This window comes from Anopheles arabiensis, chromosome X (assembly GCF_016920715.1).
Source record: "Anopheles arabiensis isolate DONGOLA chromosome X, AaraD3, whole genome shotgun sequence".
Lineage (NCBI taxonomy): Eukaryota > Metazoa > Arthropoda > Insecta > Diptera > Culicidae > Anopheles > Anopheles arabiensis.
Window position 1 is genome coordinate 15941089 of NC_053519.1, and position 6000 is coordinate 15947088.

Genomic DNA, 6000 nt, shown 5'->3' on the forward strand with positions numbered 1-6000 from the left:
TAATTAATTCTGCAAAATAAAGGTACTTTCATTTTGAGTAAACAATGACATTTTAGTTTAAAAAAATACATGGAGACAGCGTTTTTTTTGCAGTCTCATTTAGTCACCAACTGTCCCATACGGGTCCGATAGGTTTTAATATCCCATACCTAACAATTTTACACAAACAAAACGACTTTCAATTTATCTTAATACGCACTTAATACGTTGTTGTTGTGACGAAATTATCATAAACGTTTCCAAGTTTCTTCAATTTATAAATCCCATAAGCCCTTATTAATAATAGTCTAATTTCTGTTTAGAAACAGATTAATTCTCCATGGCTCTGTGAGCTGGTTTGGCACAGAAACGGTTGCATTTAAAATAATTTGCTATTGATGTTGGTTTAATTGAAAAAAAACTGCCAACAGTGAATCACACTTTATTTTCAAAAATTTACTTTTTGCAATTTTTAACAACTCAATTTTACCCTGCAAATTGCATAACTTACACACGATAAGACATATAAATTTAGTAATATTACATTTTGCTTTGGTAGTTAGAAGGCATTATTTGTCGAGCAAATTGCATACATTGAATGGGAATTTATAAAACGACGAATAATAGAAACTAAGCAGGATATGACTTAAGAAACAAAAGTTTTAATAATGTTCCATACACTTACCTCCGTGCGTTGTACTTTGCTCTTCAGCTGGGTGTGTTGATTGTGTTTGCTGTAAATTGTCATTGCGTCGATGTAGGAAACCTCCAACCCAAACGAGACAAAAGAAAAACCAACCCCAACTCCCCACAAACAACAAAGCAACCAAACCGCCGACACAATCGTGATCAAACCAAACCGTTCCTTCCTCCGTCCAACGCGCACGCATGTATACTCACTCATTTCTGGAACGAAATTGGAATAGAAAATGAAACGGAAAGGAAATTAATATTTACTTCAAAAAAGGGTGCGCTGGGGAGAGCAACGATGGCTTCTCTACGTGGTAAATGCAAGAGGAGAGTCACGCGGGAAGCACAAATTGGGAGAAATAATTAAAAAAAAATGGAAAAGTATATTCTGTAACGGAAAAATTAAGAGCAAAGTAAACGCGTAAAATACGTCAGTGAAGCTGGATGGTTAACCCTATAACGGCTGAAACCAATGTTCCCGGCTGTTTGCATTGTCAGTGTGCAGTAGTACAAATATGCACATCTAAGCGACGCCTAAATGTATGCAATCAACATTGCAATTGCACACTAGCGCCATTACAAGTGTACATTTTAAAAAAATTCTCTTTAAATAAACCAAAATATAAATAAGATCGAACTTATCTAAATAATGTATACATTAAAAAAACTAACGAAGCCCAATTTTTTGTAAATAAAACTTTCATACTTCAATACAACTTTCATTTCACCACCAAGAGAGCTTTCGTGCATGATACAACCATACCGAAAGCTCGCCAACGTAGGATCGCATTGCCGGACGCTCGCGAGCTGGCACGAATGCAGCCCGTTCGAGCCGACGGTACGCGGCACGCAGGCACGACCGCAAACCCGAGCAACCGAGCAGTAAAACAGGCGGCGAACAGGCGACACGGCGCTCGTGCGCAAAACGGCACACCGCGCGTGGACCGTGCCAGTGCAGTGGGTGTGCCAGTTGCAGTCGCATTCGCGATGCACTCGGCTACAGCGGGCACATCGCCAGCGCCCAAAGCCAAGCGCTCAGATGCGTTCGTGCACCCGGGCAAGATGGACGTGGACGTGTGGGCTCGGCCCCGAAATTGCCCGAATTGTTCGTCTCCTCTACCAGTGTTCAAATCTTTCGTTGCAAGAAACCGTAGGAGTGTTAGAGGCCGTAAAGTCCCCCTGGCACGATGAAAATCACTCGAGAAAGCGCTGTTCTGGTGCATTTGCATTATTGGGGCGTTTCAAGAGATGGGGTGGGGGCAAAAACCAAGAATTGTTTCAGTTTGCATTGAAAGAGTGAAACGAAAAAGCAAAACAAAAAAGCAAATAGCAACAAAGCAAGCAAGAGGCTGCTGGATGAGAGGCGTGCGGGCAGAGCGCTAGGCTAGGGCTAGGTTGTGACGTTATCCCCGTGACACTCACATTCTGCCCAGACCGGAAGGCCCTGGGCCGGAACCATCCGCACCGGCACCCCGCTCGTTATCGATCACGGTGCTAGCGAACTGAACGCGACAACCTAGCCGGGCCAGATTGAGCAATCTAGAGTTGGGGAGAAAGAGAAAGAGAAAAAGAGCAATAGAACAGATAGAGAGAGAGAGAGAGAGAGAGAGAGAGAGAGAGAGAGAGAGAACCATCAGTAATGGGTACCAGAACGCGGTGGAAAATTAGAGGACATACGACAACTTCGCAGAGAACGTGGACGACCCGAAACCCGGCCACCAAGGTAGCTTCTCGGGACTACAACGAGGAAGGGGCGCCTGCGTAGGGGTACACTGGGACGGAACTGGGAACTGGTGAAGCCAACTAACTGCCTCACAACGGTCCAACGCCGTACACGTGATGACGGTGTGGTGGGCGGTTGTGGGAGGGCAAAAAAAAACTTTAATTTATGCCAAAGACAGATGTTTGAGCACACATTAAAACGGGTGATGAGCAAAGTGCAACGAACCAAAGACTGCAAAGACCGGCTGTCCGGCAGTGGTGGTTCCTCTACGCTATCGCTTTCGCGCGGGCAAAGGCCAAACTCATTTACAGGGCCGCTCCAGCACGGGCAGAAACACACACACACATTCACACACCCACGCCAATAGAGCCAGATGGGGGAAGTAATTGGATCAGACTTCAGGGTGCGAAATGCAAGAAGCGAACAAGGGTGAGCAGAGGAGAGGAGCACAAGAACCAGCAGCAGCAACCACAAACGGAGGACACCGTTTTCTTCGCATCGCTCCGCACCTTGAGCGAGTGTCGCTTCACGCAAACGGCAAATTGGATTTTGGCAGGCGTCATTTGAGGCTTCCAAAAAAAAACGGTTGGAGCTACAGTAGCTGCCGACCGCGTTTCTGCTCCCCGCTGTGTGGCGTTGGAGCGTGTCATCGACACGTGTCACACGTGCACAGTCGGCCAGAACGCACAACCGATGAGGAGCATCAAATTTTGGAGGTCATCTTCAATGGTGCGTCAAAGACTGCGCGGAACACAGGTAGAGATGCCCGATACACGGTGTAGAGGACCAGTAGATGCGCATTACCAGAGCGTAGATTGATGGAGAACTTTTTGCCTAGTAGCATATCCTCACCTAAAGAAGTGAAGAGTTTAGACAAAAGCTTCAAATACGAACTGGGTCATCGCGTACTGATGTCTTACATTCAAGGAGAAATTTGGGGGTATTGTCGAGCTGGATTCATCCAATTGTTCAATCGTGGCTTATTGCTCAGTTTATTCGGATCATCAGACATGTACCAAAACAAAATCTTAAGAACAATCTGTATCGTTTGGAGTAGGCCACGGGAAGTAGTCTGAGTCTGACTCTACACATGTCTAGGCTTTCAGCAGGACACTACGCTAGTAGTCAACTTCTTTATAGAGCATTTAGAATTCGTTAAGCTGTTGGATTGTGTATCATTATGACCTCGGCATCTCTTACTTTAAGAGATACAAACATGTCTGATACAAGAATCAGATCAAAAGCAGGGACTTGTTACATGAAGGAATTTTCAGGATTAGCTCTTATTTTGGAAAATCTTTAATACCCCTTACCTTATTGAATTTCTTTAGACAACAGACTCGCAGTTCAGATGTGCTGAATGAAACTCATTTTCTTGAAAGAGTACTCAGATGTAGATTTAGCTTAAAATCAAATTTCTCTAAAACATTCTGAGTCTTGACCAAGACCAAGAAAGAAGACCAAGAACGAAGCTTAAGAGTTAGGACCAACGATTGTAGATACAACATCTTCAACATTCTGAGTCCTGTTTGAACTTTAAGTCATACTTTTGAAACCATCTTCAATTATCTTCGATGTCCTAAGTCAAACTGAGTGCACAAGATAACATCCTGGTGTAATTCTTGGCGTTTCAAAAGTACTGATTAAGAAAGCTTTTCATTCCATGACATTTTCAGCCTTGGAGCTTACTATATAAAAAAATAAGAGTTCTTCAATGTCCTATGTCGGACTAAGTGAACAGGACAATATCCTAATGAAATTCCTGATGAGTCCTTCAAAACACTAATGGACTTCCTGGAAGAAATCTTTACTGGGAAAATTTCTTGACAACTTCAAATTTCAGAGACAGTCGCGAACAGCCTGATGCTATTGTATATCTCCCAAGAGAGCTGATTGTGACAGGGCTTGCAGACACCTTCAGCATTCCTGGTTTACATCTAGACATCTGGTGACATCTTCAATACCCTGAGACAACATCCCGAAGTATGCCAAGCTCGCTAAGGTCCAGGGTGTTTGCCCCAATTCCCCAGCAACGAATGAACTCACCCTGCCTCCGCGCTCTCCAGCTCCTCCTCCAGCTCGTCGTCCAGCTCGTCGCTCGTCTGGTCGTCGTCGGTCAGCTCGGGCACGGCCAGCGAAGCCATCGGGCGACCCTCGCTGTCCTCGCCGCCTCCTACTCCGGCCCCATCGGGCCCGCTGGACGCGACGCTAGCACCGGGCGCACCGCGCGCCTCCTCCTCCGTCGGCGTCGGCATGCTGAGCGACCGCTCGGACCGTGCCAGGCCGTCCCCGATCGCGACGCTGCTACCGCCGGCGCTGCCCCCGCTCCCGCCGCTGATGCTGCCGCCCCCGTTAGCGTTGCCGCCGGTCGAGGAGGATCGGCTGCGCGGTGCCGGCCCCAGATCCAGCAGCGTCTGGAAGATGTCAACCGACGGTGGCACTAATCGAATTACGGTCGAGCCGAGCGCCCCACTGCCACTGCTGCCAACCGGCGAGCTGGCTGTCGGCGGGGACCGCTGGTCGGTCGGGGCGCGCCCAGTGCTCTTGCCCCGCTTGGCCGCCTTCTTCGGTGCCTGGGACGACACCTTCGAGCCTTTCTTACGGGACGGGGCCGCGATGCTCCCGAAGTCGAACGGGGACAGTGGCAGCGGGGGGGCCGGTTTGCGGCGCCGCGGTACGTTCGGTCGATTGGCGGCAGCACCCGGCAGCGACGCGTCGCTAGTGTCGTCGTCGTCGTCGTCGTAGTTGTCGTACTCGAACTCGTCGGACGAGGCGGTCGAGATCGCCACCGACCAGGACCGGAACGAGATCGGCGAGGGCGAGGGGGACAGCAGCGACGGCACACCCGGCGGCGGTGTTAGTGCGGGCGATCCCAAGCTGCAAGTTCAGCAAGAAGCGGACGCGGACACACACAGACAGACACAAACACGAAAACACGTGGACGAACACGACACGAGCAATTAGTAGATCGTTCGTTTTCTTTTTCTTTTTTGGCGCTCACACACACACAGTTGCTAGGTTTAGTTTCTCGTAAGTCTTAAGCTTTAGTACTTCGGCACTTTGTTCGTTTATGCTCTCCGCTTCGTTGCTGCAATTGCTCCAAATGCTATCAAATGATGCACACGACGCTGTATGCGGGGTGGGTGTGGGTGTGTATCAAACTTCCGCTTCCTTTTGCTTTTGCAAAACCTCAGCCAACTGTTCTAGTCAGCGGCACTACTACCATTACTACTATTACTACTATTACTACCACTACCTACTACTGCCTAGCGTCGGCGCATCTAGCCACGGTTGCAGCGGCCACGATCGTGCCGATGGACGGTGGGCGAAAGATCGTGGGGCAGATAGGGTTCTGGATGGGTGGGGAACGTTGGCGGGCAGGGATCGGGCGCCTCGCGCGTCGTCGACAGGACGATGAAGCGCAGCAGCACGTAGCAGCACATGGCGGTCGTGGTGGCGAGCACGATCACCAGCGCACACCCACACATTGCCATCTTGCTAGTTGGGCTTTTTTTTTGTCTGAAGCAGGGGAGGGGGAGTCAACAAAGGTGATCAAGCAGGTTAGTAGACGGCGTGTCACTTAAACACACACACACACACACACACAC